The sequence below is a fragment of the Cyprinodon variegatus genome, unplaced genomic scaffold (genome assembly GCF_000732505.1).
Source record: "Cyprinodon variegatus isolate N-32 unplaced genomic scaffold, C_variegatus-1.0 Scaffold224, whole genome shotgun sequence".
In the NCBI taxonomy this organism is placed as follows: Eukaryota; Metazoa; Chordata; class Actinopteri; order Cyprinodontiformes; family Cyprinodontidae; genus Cyprinodon; species Cyprinodon variegatus.
In genome coordinates, this window is record NW_015150677.1 from 440369 (window position 1) to 456680 (window position 16312).

At 39.7% G+C, this 16312-nt stretch overlaps 1 protein-coding gene across 1 annotated transcript in view; it reads left to right on the forward strand.

The window, feature by feature from the left end:
• Nucleotides 1-16312, forward strand: part of chd7 (chromodomain helicase DNA binding protein 7) — an 81765-nt gene continuing 65453 nt past the window's right edge. Inside the window, exon 1 of the mRNA XM_015380894.1 lies at nucleotides 1-314. The gene's annotated coding sequence lies outside the window, so the exon portion shown is untranslated. The remainder of the gene's footprint in view (nucleotides 315-16312) is intronic.

Genomic DNA, 16312 nt, shown 5'->3' on the forward strand with positions numbered 1-16312 from the left:
AAGGTGAGCGAGTGTCTGGAGGGGAGGACTCGGGAGCGCGGCCAGCCGAGGGATCGATCGGATTAAACTCGATTTGAGTGAAATTAACACAAAGGAGAGAAGAGCAACGCACACTAGCCGGAGAGGTCGCGGATGCGAGATACGCCGGAGAAATATATCCCGAAAAGCAGGAAAACTTGAACTTTTCTCCCTCTCTTTATTTATATTTCGGAAAGAAAAGGAGCACGGTGGATTTTTTTTTCAAGCGAGCGGAGATAGTACCATACTAACGAGGAGTTGATTTGATAAAAGCCCGAAGTGACCGAGCTTGTTGGGTAAGCTAACAAATACCTCTTTTTAATAAGTGCATTTACATTTATTTCGAACACATTGCAATAGAAATTAGATAGAAACTCTATATACGGTGGCTTTGAATGAAAATAGTTCTTATTGTCTTAGAATACTAAGTTTTTTATACTTTTCAACGCAATCGGACTCTTAAACCCACAGTGCGGTTGTTGTTTCCGAACCCGACGGGCATTTCCTCCAGGGCTAACAAGCTGGAACGACCATTTTCGGTCACCGCTTGTTTATCGGCTTCTGTTTTCTTTTCTTTCCTCTCATTTTACACATAAAGTCATTGAAGCTCCATGAAGCTGCCATGCCGAGATGCTAACAATAGCAAGTTTAGCTTTGCCACCCGCTGCATCGCTCCCTCATACACACACACACACACACACAGCGGTCCCATTAGTTAGTTGAAAAGTGGAAAGAAATATTCCCAGAAATACAAGGAGAGCGCACGTATTCCCGAATCACTTCCCCTTTCAACTTTTTTATGTTTTTTGTATCCCGAGCTTGTTGACTTAAGTGTTTTAAAATCCTAAGCGGTTAGCCCTGTTAGCTAATTGTGTTGAAGCTTCCAGGAGACACGAGGTGGCTCGATCGTAGAGGTGAGTCACTGCTGTTGCTGAATGAGCGGAGCTCTCCGAGGGAGATTCCCAGCGGACAACACTTGGCACGGGACTCCGAACACGCTTCCTGCGAGTTTAATGCTATATTTCAGACACATTTATATAATAAAGATTCAATATTTAAAAACGGTAGCTGTTTTTCTCCTGGGTAGTGGTGTTTGTAGTAGTCGCTAGTTTTATTGGACGGAGCAGTGGATGAGAGGAGGAGGGAGGGGGAGCTGTGAGGCCAGGCGGTCACTCCATACAACCATGTTTTTTATGGGGTTTATTGGTTTTATTTATATATAAAGACACATTTTAATATCTAAAGAGAGTGAAATACTCCTGCGTGGAGCTTTAGGGTGGCGGGGAAAGAGTTTTAAAGTGGCGAAGCTCCGAGATGAGCGAAGCATTCCCTGGTCCAGAAAGACGTGCGAAATACCGCTGATAGGCTAATTAGCCGTGCTAGCCGTTGGAGGTTAGCCCAGCGCGAGGACACAGAAGTTCAGCTAGCCTGTTAGCCCAGCTCCCATCCTTATTGTGAACCACTTATTAGCCCCCCGGAGTTAGCTCCCAACCAGCTCTGTCTGTTTTTTATCCGAGTGCAACTTTACGCATCTTCTGCTCCACTTTTCGCCGGTGATACAGATTAAAAATCTTTTATTTTTTATTTTACTGCTTTTTTTTTTTAGATACTTATAGGATTCTGTAACGAGCTTGTTGTTTTTTTCCCCCAGCGACTTAAGTTTAGTAACCGTTAAGGCTACACTTGTTACTCGAAGTCCCAAACACCTGCGAGTAACTCTGTACCTCACATTTGTTGTGACTGTTCATATGCAGGAATCGGGAAACCAAACTTTTACATTATTATCTCAGTTAAATTGGCTGTTCTGCAATTGTTTGTTGCGTTATTCTGCCATCTTTCTCCTGTAATCCGTCCACTTGCATAATGGTCACTTTACTGCTCTCACGTAACTGCGGTGCAGCAAAAGAAATCAGGAAGAAATGGAAAAAAATGGTTCCCTGTAGCTTTTATTCTGTTTGTCACTTTAGCCGTTCTTTTTTTTTTCGGCTCCTGTTTGCCAGGGAGCCTGGAGCTGCTGCTACCCCCTCCACCTTGTGTCTGTGAGCCAAGATGGCAGCTAGTCACGTTTAGCGGGCCACAGAGTGAGAGATAAGAGGGCCCCGACCACACACACAGCACTGCAAAGCAGATGTTTAGCACCATTTCCTCTCATTTTTCCAACTCTTTTCTTGTGGTTTGGATTTTAAGTCTAATTTAAGTGAGGTTGTTTCTTTAGATGGGTTACTCCCTAAAATATGGGCATTTAATTTTAAAATTCCCTTGTTTGAAAATAAAAATGATCTGACTTCACTTTTCCTGTCTCTAATTTCTGGTGTACTTTGATGTTTGAGGATTTGCATCCTTTAATCCATCAGTTTCGTTTGTTTTTTTGAGTCTATTATACCTCCATCAGCTCACTAGAATCTTTTTTTTTTCTCGTGACCAGAATATTCAGTTTCGTTGTCTAATATAAGGAAAGTTTGCTGCTTAGGTGAAAATTTTTTATTGATCTGTTAGAATCACAAATCTTGATCTAACTTGGTACTGTCTTCATCAGAGGTCTTCAACAGGGCGTCCGTGACCCCTAAGGGGTCCGCAGATGTACTGCATGGGGGTCATGAAAGTTTTGGTTGATTAAAATTTATTATTTATTTTTTTAATTCCTCGCTGCAATTTTTTCCACTAATTGAAATTTCTTTAAATACACATTAACTTGAATTCAACACACTGTAGTAAACAGATAAATGGATCCAGAAGATGTCTTTCAGTCATCAATGCACACGTTCAGCGGCGCACAGGAGCTCTTTCAAGCTGGGCACTGTTTCATTCACAACACCTGTCCCATCAACCAGGAATCAGAATCAGAAATACTTAAATAATCCCGGGGTGAAGTTACTTTCATTACATTACTCCATATGTAATAGAGTGACTATAGGACCAGTTTGATATAAAATAATTTCATACAATATATAAAATTAGGGGGTCCCCACTCCATCTTACTATTAGTTTGGGGGTCCTTGGCCTGGAAAACGTTGAAGACCCCTGGTCTACATAATAAAGATGAGACAGAACATATGCAATACTTGTTGCACTAAAAAAAAATAACTTCTTGGCAATCCTTTTTTTAATCAAAGTATTTAGCCTAATCTGTAAAGTTTTAGGTTTGGTTACAAAAAAAATCTAATATTCCAACTTATGACCCATAAAATTTCCGTGTGCCATTTCCAATCTGCTCTCACAAAATCTAAATGAAAAGATTGGGGTTTTGTTACTGTGTAGTGGGCGTCATTAGTTTGTGAAGGATACAACAAAAGTTTTGAACAGATGACCATCGCTTGTCATGTTTTTAAAGAGGCTGTAGTTCTGACCTATGAATCATTTGTGCGATCAGTGTTGATTGTCTCAATGATGTTCTTGTTTTGAAAAAGTGCAAATTCTGAAGCTGTAAAATCGCGGGCGGCTGAGCTTAGTTGGGATACATTAAGTCACTTTAACCTTTGCGTAGATTTGGGGGTTGATTATTGTAGTAAAACTCGGATGTCTTAAAATATTGGAATATGTTGCTTGATGTTTGGGCATTCTAAACCACTATTGCTCAGTGAAGGTGGCTGTTTTTCCTTTAAATTTTTCTCCCTTAGGGCTTCGACTTAATCTACAACTTGCCACATTCGCTACATTTACTGTGCAGGAAAATATTTAGCTGTGATCTTAAAAGCAACCAGATGTTGGTGAATGAAAAAAACAAATATGTGAAAAAAAAAAGAGAATAAAGGATTGGAGAAACGGTGTTAGTTGTGGTTCATTAGAAGGTTGTAAAGTTTTCGGGTTCACCCCTCTGTTGTTTGGGTTTTTATTTGTTGGATTAGGTGCATCAACATCATTACTAACTTCAGTCTTATAGCTGTTGAAATAGATTCTCAGATTTAGTTCCTTTTTTTAGATCAGCTTCTAGTCGCTGTAGTATCTGAGTGTAAAGAGAGAGTGATGTGGCTACATGTACTAACCATGTTGGCCATGTGTGGTTTATTCTTCTGATCGTTAGACTGATTATGTGGTTATACTCTTACATTAACATGAATTCACTCACTGTGATATTTGTGTGAATAGTAAGAACAGAAGTTTTCAGATTAATATCGTTTTAGGGACTGGCAGAGATCTTTAAACAGATTTTATATCTGCGAAATTGTGGCATTTATACGATTGAGTGTGGCTGTTTTTTTAATCCAGGTTGGATTCTTTTTCTCTCTGGTTTAGGGGATGTTGGATAAAGTGTCTTTCGGGAAGCACCCAGCAGGGGTTGGTGTGGTCTTCTGTCAGGGGGAAAATAAGTTAATATTGTTGCAACATGGAAATACTTGAAATGGCAGCATCATAATTGGTTTAATATACATTCACTTAAAAAACAAACTTTGTTTGCTCTTTATGTAGAAAAATGCAGAATCAGTCGGTCTTTGGTCTGTAAAGATTTCAGGTTCCTTCTCGGTCTGACCCGCTGGTTCCTATTTTCTCCAACTCAGATCTTTAACTTTCTTTATCAGAGGAAGCAATAGCATAAAAAAAAAAAACTAGATTTATATTCATCAAGGTATATGCATTTAACTGTTATCATACTTCACCTCTAATGTTTTGAGTGATATTTTTCTTCCTAATATCATGAAGAAAAATCTAATAATTTTTCAACTGCTGAGCTGCAGATTAATGCAGATCACCTTATGTAGTCTGTTTCTGTTGTTGTTTTTTTGTTGTTGTTTTTTTTAGTTGGAACTAAAGATCACGTATTGTGAGAGTTTTCTCCCTTCATTGACTAACTGGAAGAGCAACTCTGAGTCAGTTCACACCTTTCGTAGCAACTCTTGATTTTAACAATGTTCTTGAACTGGAGGCCAAAGTTATGGTACCGCTGGCTAAAACATAATAAGCAGGTGTTATTTAGAAGCTATTTGCTTTGTCATCAGCCAACAGCTGTTTGTGGTTATAAACTTTTCAGACCTGATTTATGTTGTCGCTGAATGTTTTGTCACTTCCCAAGTTTTCCGCTGTGTAGATTTTTGTTCCTGATTCTGTTTGAAAGTAATTAGAAAATATCCCTTTTTACTCTTGGGATGTAGAAATAAAGGTTGGTGTTGGATGACCGATTTTCTGGCCCACAATGCAGCTGGTTGTCCAGTCTGTAGGTCAGGTAGCAGCAGGTGGTGAGCTGTTGTGGTCAGTGTAGTGTTTACAGGCCAGTGTTGGGTGTCTGAGCCAGAGGACTAGTGGACTGGTGTTTGTTAGGGTGGCCATTTTGTCTCCTATCATCATGTGTCATAGATAGCGGCCCTTTTGGGAGGGAATAGAAGTGGAGCTGTTGTTTGCCTCCATCTCTTTCATCTTTGCCATCTATTGCTCCACCTCCACCCACCCACTCCTCTGCCATAACCAGAGCCTGCCTCCCTCCCTCCTCTTCATTGTCACCCTTTCCATCTCTTTTTCTCTCCATCTTTGCTTCCCTGTCGTCTACTCCCCTCCCCATCCTCCCTTCCTCTCTCCCTCCAGTCATATCATTTCCAGCCAAAAGGTTAGCAGGGAGCTTTAGCACCATGGTGACATTCAAAACCGAGTGTCATCACTGTCTCTCTCCCTTGCTCATCCTCCCCCCACACCCTGCCTCACCTGTCTCCCTTTCTGCCCCCTCTTCCTGCCAGGCTGCATCCCCCACCCTCTCTCCTCCTCCTGCAGAGAGGGCCTTCTGGACCAAGTGCTGTGCCTAGAGGAGAGGCTGGCGTAAATACAGCTCTCAAGTGTTTGTGTGTGGGTTGTATGTGTTTTTCTCGGCCACTGAAGTACATCTCTGACCCATATGTCTGCATGCATTTTAATCCTGTCTTTTGACCCCGGCCAGTCTGGATGCGTAGAATGTTCTCTCTCATCTTTGCTGACCGCCAACCAAACCGGTGTCGGGATGCAAATCCGGAAAGACGAACCCAAGGACGCTCCACTTGAAAGTATGTGGGAGTTCTGTGTCGCCAGCTACTGCTGAATCCCATCACTAAAAAGCGGCGTCAGCGCTACTAAGATCTCATCAGTTTCCTGGCTCTTTCTGTGCTTTAATAGCGCTGCTGAGGCGTCCACAAACCACCCCCACCCTCCGTCTCCACATTATCTGTCACTGTTTCCATCAAGTGATTCGCATGCCCGATGAAAGGTTAAGTGCCGCTTGCTTGTGGAATCAACATCCAGTTAGTGGAGATGGATCTGGAAGGTCAGAGAGGAGAAGGATAGGTGGTAAAAGAATATATTTAAGTCATGCAAGCAAATGTGTATGGCCTTTAAACGAGGCTCCCACACAGCCTGGAAGTTGATTTCTTTGTTTCTAAAGTCTTTAAGTTTCTTAAATTTTACTGAATCAGATGATTCACTTTATCTTCAGTTTGTTTTGTCAAAACTTGAGTTTTCGGTCCAACGCAAGACAATTCCAAACCATGGCAGCTTTTTATAATGGAGCTGTTCTTCATTGTGATCAGCAGATAAAATCCTATCATATGCATCCAAACGGAGAGCTCCACACTTCTCTAGGCTTTTAATGCATCCAAATTTAGTTTTTTTTTAGGTCAGTAGAATCATATAAAAGTTAGTGACCTACTATCTATTTTTGATGCATAAATCGGAATAATTTCTATGTGGAATAAAATTGACCGCATTGATTTTCTTGTTTGCAAAAAACCTGATCTAAAAGAAGTTGGAAATTTTGCAGGGAAGGTCTGATGGGTGCAGCTCTACTTTTTGCATCGATTCATTTAACATGATGAGCTACTTTATCATATACCAACTCAAGTTTTATATTTGTTTGAGTTAAAAGAAGGCTTTAAGAACTGCTAAAAAAATCACAGATAAACCACCTGTTCTTCTCATTTTACAGCTTTCCTGATATTTATTCTTCAGATCTCATGTGTGAAACTTGTCCTTCACTTTACGGCTGAATCGGAAGCCATTTTCTACTTTGTATTGGATGGATAAATACAAGTGAAAAAAACTAGCCAGGGTTTTGAACTTAAATATTCTAATCGACATAGAAACAGGAAGGGGTAGGAAGCAAAATCAAGTCCAAAGTGTGGGTGCTTGAAATGGAAAATATTTAGGGAACTCTGTTTGACTTCTTTCCACGTCTCCCTTCTAAATGACTGATTCTTATTCAGTCTGCTAACCGTCAGGTCAATCATACAGTACTTAACCTGATCCAAAATGTCCGCGGCTTCGTTTTTGTCCCCATCTAGCTCTAGCTAACTCCCTGTGTGCATCTAGCCGGAAGGGGCCTTTGTCCCAGGGGAGAAGTTAGCCCACATCCTTAAAGCAACTACTCTGGAGGTTAATTGGTTGTTAGCAGTCAGATGGGCGGAGCTAAAAGTAAAATGGGCCAATCCCTGGGGAGTTAATCCAGATCAGCTTAACTCATTGGTGTAGAAGAAAACGTCGATGGCGGTGATTGATGAGCGACCGTGGGGCGTTTCTTGCATGGTCTGTGTTGTGCGTTTCATAGGTGAATGCTTTCGTGGTTTCGTTTTATGGGAATTTCCTCCAGGTTGATTCATGTTTTATGTAAAACTGAAAATCAAGAAAGAGAATTAGGAAAGTCTACCTCTGTTCTACAGAAATGTTTCCAAATCTCCTTATGACTTGATCTGAAACGGGATACTCAACCCAGCATTCTGTGCAGATTCATAGTTGGGGAGGAATCCTGTACATCTTGAAAGGGGTATGATCTTTGAACCTTTGAGCAGAGAGACAGGGTTTCCCCCTGAGCCTACAAGCTCGTACCGCAGGCTGCGTTCTCATAATTTTCAATGCTGAGCAGCAATTTCCCCCTCACCTGCATCTCCCATCCTCATTTAGGCCTACAGCCCCCACACAGTTTCTAATCAAAACCCAAATTAGCCAATATTGGAATATTCACAAGAATCAAAACCACATTGCAACGCTTCAGTTATTCTGGGGGTTTAGATGTTCATAGAAATGTTTAATCAACCTTTTGATTTTAAACAGGCTTGAGATATTTTTAGTTGGTAAAGATTTACACCTAATTTTTCACATAGTTAAGATTTTATTGCATTCAACTTGGAAACACTTAATGTAGCCTGATATGCTATATTACTAATAACTAAATCTTAAATCTTATGCTGGAGACTAGCGATAGCTCTCTACAACTTTACATGCATCATGAGAAAGTTGGTATTCAGTTATCTTTGTTCTGAGCTTGGAAAAAAACTATAACTGACATTTTACCTATTTATCTTTTGGTTTCTGCATAACATTCACCTCACCTTTTAAGACTTAATTATGGGCAATTCCTTGAAATTAACTTCCTTCATAATAAATTATCAGAATTTGAAAACATTTCTTATTTTATGAGTTCCACTGAAATGATAAATCAACCCCAACCCAAGTTCTTTTCTGATTAGTTTCTTAAAAAGGATTTCTGTGGTTTTAGTTAATCGACCAATCATGGGGTTAAGCGTGAAAGCTGCAAAGCCACACACCTAATATGTTCTCATAAACGTTGAGTTTATGCTTTTAGTAAAGATGCTACATGGCTCCCTCAAATCCAACATTAAAAGGTTCTGGAAATGCCCTCTGATCCGCTGTCATCTTAATACACAATAAATTGTCTTAGGCTACGTTAACACTGAAGGCCTTAATGCTCAATTCCGATTTTTTTTTTTTTTTTTTTTGCCTTGCCGTTCACTTTTCCAAATAGGGCTGGGCATAAAGATGGATATAAAGATTAATATTGATGTTTTTAAAAACTATTTAATATCTGTATTCTGGTTTTCAATATCGATATACCTCCCTACCCCTAGGGGGTGTTATTACAGCGCACTTTTATTGTTCACAGCGGGGCAGAATTTGCGGAATGGAACAACATTGTCCAAGAAAACTGGGCAAATTTTTGGTCTCTGTAATATGTTAAATGCATTGAACCAAATGCACTTTATTTTTTTGCTTACTTATAAATTGCACATAAATATAATATTTGGCTGGTTTTGTTGAATGAATGACTTTGAGTAGTAATTTGAAAGTAAAAATATCGATATTGAAGTCAAATCTAGCTGAGCTATTTATCGAGAATTGAATCGAATCGGCTCTTCCCAGATGATACCCACCCCTATTTCCAAATATATGCAACTTGTATGTGATCTCCTTTGTGAACTGCATTCATACAATGCAAGTGTCCCGCATGCGCAGCAGAGGACGCAATGACATTAAAGCAAGCGTACTCTGTGTTTACGGAAGTAAACATGGATGATAATGCTTGAGCACATCTAGTGATCTTTCCTCACCTTAAAAACTCAATCTCTTCAAGATGGTTAATAAAAAGACGGCTCGCCTAATCATCGTCCGCCATGGTTGTTGTTTTTCTTCCCACTTCTGTGAAGCAAGACGCAGAATAGTGATCTTTGTTGGGTATTAATGACGTTCAGGTCCGATGAATGCCACCTGGCTGCTCAGACACGGGTCTCATTTGAAAAGATCGGATTCGTATCGGATTCAGGACCACATAGCCAAGTGGCCTGGGTCGCATTGGAAAAAATCGGATCTGTGTTGTTCAGACTGAAATGAAAAGATTAGATACAGGTCACATATGGGCAAAAAATTGGATTTGGGTCACGTTCTGTGTGAACGTAGCCTTAGTTTCCTTTCATAAAAAAAAAAAAAATTGTATTCATGGAGATTAAACTTCATTTGAAACTTGACTTGTTGAATTATTATGAATCCACAGTTGAATTGATTTGTTGATCAGCTTTTGAGAACCTTAACAGTAAGCAGAACATGCATTTTTCTTCTTAATGAACAAAAAAAAAGTGTTAACTTTACAAATGGAGGTTGTTAAACAGCTCACTGGAAAATCCAAACTTTAAAACCAAATTAAATACTGGAAAATTAGGACACTAAAATGAAAAAACAAACAAATTGTTTCTATAGATGTAATGGTTGATTCACATGTTCAGGGTGAATTAAACTGAAACAATCGGATCAATTGTGATTAATCGATTATTGAAATAATCAACAAATTTAGTGATTAATCATTAATGGGAGTGTAGAGACTCCAAAATATACCTTTCGCTGACAGAGCGACCCACTCAGAGGAGTAATTATACCAAAATTGTAAAAAAAAATTTATAAATATTTTGCAATTGGATACAAAACTTTTTTTTTTACCACCTGTCGATGTTCTCTGTCCAGAAATCCTGAAGTGGAAAAGTTTTAGCTTGACCTGATTCAATTCTGTAGAAAGTTCTTCTTTATGGAACCTTTTGTTATCCGATTACTAATTAAATGATTAAAAAGATTATCGACAGATTAGGCAATAAGCAAAATAATTGTACGTTGCAGTCCTGGGGTGTATCACAGCTCTTTTTTTCTGTTTATTTTAACACTTGCTGCCATTCCTTTCCCCAACCAAAAGAGCCCCTGCTATTAATAAAAGGGCCCTGTTCATACCAGGATCGGTGGGGGAAGAGAAGCCTGACCAGAAGGCATCCATAAACGCATATTTGATGTGAATAAATTGGATATTTACACATTAAACATTAGGACTGGGTAATGTTAGGAACCTTACCATTTGTATTTCAATTATTTTGGTCACAGTGTATCACAGTATCGATTTAAATCCTTAAATATATATTTTTTTATATATACAAGTAGAAGCACACAATTTTATTTTGTAACAGTTGATACATTTTAGTTGTTCATCACTTCGTCTTTATGAGCAACCATGCTATATCAGTGGATATATTTTTTTTAACAATATCCATGAGTAAAAAAAGAAAAAAAAAAGCAAATAGAGAGTTAAAATTCAATTAAAGCGCTCTTAAAGCTGAAGGGTTTTTATTTCCCCTGAGAAACATATCTGAAAATAAGTTGCTTAGCAGGGTTATACTTCTGGGGAACATGTGCTCTGGGCTGCACAGGTAGAAATGGGTACCTGGAAGGTGGAGACAGACTGGCTCGGTTTTAACTGCCGGGTTGACATCTAAAAGTAAAGGGGTGTGTATGTGTGTGTGTATGTATGTATGTATGTATGTATGTGTGTGTATATATATATATATATATATATATATATATATACCCACACCAAATTGGTAAACTTACATTTTTCACTCTAACCTCTGCAGAAACTATTTCTGCTGCACCATCAATCAGGTTGTCTCTCTCGTTATCATTACTCCATCTGTAGTGGACTACAAGTCAGAGATGTTGCCGCACTTAAATGAAGGCTTCCTGTTTTCTCATTTAGTGCTACCTACCCACAAATCTGGACTTAAAGTATTTATATATTGCTAATGGAGTCAGTGATTGACATGTTATGTTCCACTATAGCTGGATGGTGTGGCTTAGAAATGAAATCTAGAAATTTTTTTTCCCTTTTTTATAAAAACAAATGAACAGAACTTGATTATGAAAACTTTCCTTTCTTTTTTATTTTTGTTTTATTGGAAAGTTGACCAGAAGTGTAACTAAATACAAGCTGTAACACTTTTAAAGACCAAAAAAGTATAAAAATATATTAGTTCGATTAATCAGTAAAATCGATATATTGCCCAATATGTTGTGTTCCACAGATTAATAACATGACTTAATCGAGCCACAGCTGTATGACATATGCATTTTGGTTGACTGATCTTTTCCTGTGCTGCAGCCCTGTAGCGATCGCTCGTAAACCAGTTCGCTCTGCAGCTGAATGGAGTAGATGAGACAAACTGAAGGTGTTTGCACCCCAAACCAACTGCGTTACTATAAGGTTGGCGGCCACTGCTCTCTGGATGTCCCGTATGCCGGTCTGCCACTGTATCAATGCTATGTTAAAGTTTTGCTCTGCCTTTTATTAGCATCACACAGAACTGGATCACAAACCTGCTGGTCAGGGGGAACTAATCGAATATGACTTGTCTGAATCAATATTTATTTGTGGAGAAAAAAAATTATATTTTTACCCACCTTGCGTATCTATGTAATCCTTAAAAATGACACTTTTGGAGGCATCTTTTACTTTCCCAATTCAGGGGTAGTTGATTTCCTTTCATCTGACCTGGTTGTTGGTGGACTCTGTGGTTTAGAAGCTGTAGAGACACGTGGGAATACATTTAGCCTGTTATTTGGTGTCTCATGATGTGCAGCCTCTGATCAGTTTAATCCCAGCTTTCCCAGAAGTGCACTAGTTTCTACTTTCAAGCTTTATACATTTCTGAACGTTTTAGTTTTTTTCATCAGTTGTAGGACTTTGATGCGACAGACAGAAACTCATAGTGCTGTTTGGTCTCTTTGTTTCATTGTCCTCGCACACTTCAACTCACTTGTGATTTCTAGAGACTCGGAGTCAGTTTTGGAAACCACATAACAGGTTCTTAAGCTCAGTGAGCACATGAACACACAAACCCTCGTGCTCTCTCTCTCTCGCTCTCTCTCTCGCTCTGCCAGCAGGTTTTCTTGGCCACCCCCCGTGGCCTACTTCTCTCTCTGTCTGTCCGTCTCTGGCTCTGTGTCCTCTGGGATCAGACCAAGAGTCGGCCAGTGGTTTTTCCTACCACATGGTAAAGGCAGGGAACAGATTGGATAAACACAGCCCTTTCCTGCTGACCCACCCCCTTCGACCACCCCCTCCCCCAAACTCACACACACACACAGTGTCTATTAACAAAGCAGCCGTGCGTAAAATAACCAGATTTTCTCTAGCTTCACTGCTTCTTTCGTTCTTTTTTTCTGTTCTCGCTCTCTTGATCTCCCCCCCACACACACCCCACCCCCCCACTCTTCCTTCCTTCCGGGCCTCAAATCCCTGCCCCAAAACACACGGCCCTGCATCCCCTCACTTGAGCGTAATTACACACGCAGCTAGCCAGCTCCTGCATGCTGTCCTCCATTTGGGAACAAAGGTATAAATTATGGTGGCTTAGATCCTGGTGGTAATGGGAGGTGGGTGGGAGCACACGTGTCCTCCAGAGGAAGAGGGAGATCACTCTTTTTTTTTTTTTTTTTTCTCTCCAGGTGTTGAATCTGCTAGGCTGCCACCGTACTTTGTTTCTACGGCTTTAGTTTGTTTGTCTGTCTGTGTGTCAGAGGAAACATGGTGTTGTTGATATGGCAGAGCCTGTAGTAAAGCCTGGAGGCTACAGACAGTTTAGCTGCCAAACTGTCGACGGCGCAGACAAGACGGCATTGAGGCACTGTTAGCTAATCTCCCTCCCGGTTTTTCCTTCCTTAACCACAGACTGACTCTCCATACCCTTCATAAGTGATTTTTTTATTGCTTAGCTTTTTTTGTTAGGAGAAAGAAGTAATCCAAAGTACCATTAAAAGTAGGAATTCACCATGGAAGCTCTAGATGCAGAGCAGCAGTTTGACGCAAATGGTTTGCAGCATTCCTCTGGCTTTCAAACGTTATAATTAAGAGCAGAAGCGATGAAAGGTGTGTCATGGAAGAACTAGAGTTGTTTTATTTATCTATTTATTTTTATTCCTGCAAGGGTTTGCATGAAACGACATCACCAGGATGTCTTCAGCCAGCCTTACAACTTGCTTCACCTGGTGCAGAGTCAATACGACAAGTTTGTGTTGAATACTAGCTGCTTTAATCCAGCAGGATAAAATGCAGTCGTACATTTGAATGCATTCATCTGTATAGAAATGAAATGCAAGCTCTGTTTGGCTGAGATCTGCATTAGTGGTTTTATGTTGAGTTTCTTCTAAATGAAGGTCTGTGTCTGATTCACAACACTGGAGCACTTTGTGATGCTGCTAACTGCCAGAGAGGCCGTTCATTTGCACCACGTTGGCAGTGATATTCTGTGGTTTCGGCTTGGCTGAACGGGTGGCCTCGATAATTGTGGTTTCACAGATCTGCTCAGCCTGTGAAATTCTGAGCCTGTGTGGTGATTGCCAGATTATTTTTCTACTCGAATACAAGTGTTCTAGGGTGGCCTGATTGTTTATTTCTGTTCTCTTTGGGGGGTGAGGCGGGATTTGTATGGTGCCTTCTGAACATTTTCATACTCCTCATAAGCTTTTTCACATCATTGCCTGTTTACTTGCTTGGTCAGTCAGGTTCAATAGCAGACAGTGGTCCTCTCAGAAGTGTCTGAGGTCAAAATCATAGGTTTAAATGCTCCTTGAGCCCAGTTTCCAAAAACAGGAGACCATGCTCTGCTTCAGTGTGGTACAGAACACAGTGACATTCATGGTTCTCAAAGATCTGGAGCTGATCTTCTCATGTATTGTCTCTAAAAGAGTTTGTATGGTCTGAGCAAAGGCTGATTCCCTAACTATTCAATCCCTGCTGTAATGTTGGCATCACTTTTCAATCTTTTTTGTTTGTTTTATTTTGTTTTTTGAGTTGACCTTTGGATATGACCCTCTTTGGTGGACATCAGTAAAGCCTGTTTCTAGTGAAACCTATCCTGGTCTCTATCATGGTGCTACAGCTCTGTTTCAAACCACTATACATGCTGCAAGGAAGCAAAGGAAGGTGCTCTGGCTAAAAGAGACCAACATTTCTTTGGTTTTTGACTTTTTTCATATAAATGCATGAAGGAAGACTAGCATTGGCCATTACCCTGAGCACACCATGGCTATGAAGAGGCATGATGTTGTTGGTGACATCGTGCTTGTAGGAGGACTTTATTCAGCTGGGACAATACAGCTGGGGAGTTGTTCTTTTTTAAGGCAGAGGTTCACCTACTACCAAACCTCCAGCTTTTAAATACAAGGAAAACATTTTTAGAAGTGATCCTCCTTTACAGTCCAGCCAGCCATTTTGGCCATCAATCATGATAAACAAAAATATTCTAGAATCATAAAAAGTTTTAAGTTTAAATAAGAAGTTAAATAAACATCTTTTGCTTCATTTTGTCATCAAACTGTGGGGTGATTTTCTTGAATATGTCCCAAATCGATGGAAAATAAAGTAGGAGAATGCAGCCTGATAATAAAATTAACAAACTTAAGCAAAAACCAAATTTTTTGGATCATTCTCTTGTTGCCTTAAAAAGCACAGACATTAAAGCAGAACTAGCCTTTATTTGTTCATTAAAAAACACTCTTTTTAGTATGGTGCCAAAGTTATGAAGAGCCACAGTGGAGGGCCTGAATAGCAGTAGGTTACCTCCCCTGGTTTAAATTAAAGCATATATATGCATATAAAATTGTGTGCATGCCACACTTTTCAGTTTACAGGAATGTGAAAAAAGGTCTAGCAATATGTTGAGCAAGGAAGCTGTAGTTGAATGTGTTTCATATCCTGTCTTAACACAGACTGAGCTAAAAGCCTTTCCCTGTGTTTGTGCTTTTGAGGGGAAACTGCTGCCTCTTCAAGGTCAAAGTCCTGATACAGAATCTCCAGTTTTATTTTGGGACATAGTTTGCTTGCAGTAACAACACACAAAAGCTTGGAGGAAAATCCTTTCCCATCACACAGAAATATCTAGCTGCACATTGTAGTCACTAAGTGTCCTAAGAACAGCGTCTTTAAGCAGGAATATCTTATAAGGAAACGAAGGAAAAGTGGTTTTATTTAGCAAATGTGATAAATTCTGTATTTTTTCCCCTTGATTTGTTTGTAATTTTAATCATTTTGGATGGATTGGTTTCATTTACTAACACAGAGTGCATGTTTAGTATTTTTCTACCTTTAACAGTTCATTCAGTTCACATTGTTGGCTCCAGCATGTCTTGAATACTAATCTGCAGGATTAGTTTAATAAACAATTTGGTTAACCAGGCACAGGCTGTCACCCCTAAAAAAAATAAATAAAATAAAACACCACTCCATCGGCCATCAGAGCCAAATTACCCCCCAGCTCTCCGTAATGCTAGAGCCTCTCTTTCTGTCACTGGACAGATAGGAATTTGAAGAGTCTGTTCCACTCAGAAAAACACCCTCTGCAGTCATTAAACCTCCACATTGTCTGATTGAAATACTTGTTCACAAGTCCCAGTCAACAGCCACAAATAAGTGCGTCCACCTCTGCTGGTGTCGAGCGTCCTAAAATGGTGTCATTAAATGTCTAATGACTGTGTCCTGTTTTTTTTTTATTCACAGCTTAACGAAGCAGGAACTTAAATTAATTGAGACAAACAGGCTTACTAGTTGGATCGCGCTTCCTGTCTGCAGAAGTTATTTAGTAAACAGAAACCTTTTACTGATGGAGAGCAACAAGTGGAAAAGCCTCCAGAAAGAAACTTTGTTCATTGTGCTCATTAAATACTTCCTTCTTTTTTTTTGGACTGAGTTAAGATGGTTGAATTTTTTGCTGATTGTTTAAGTTAATTACTTGAATGCTCTCTA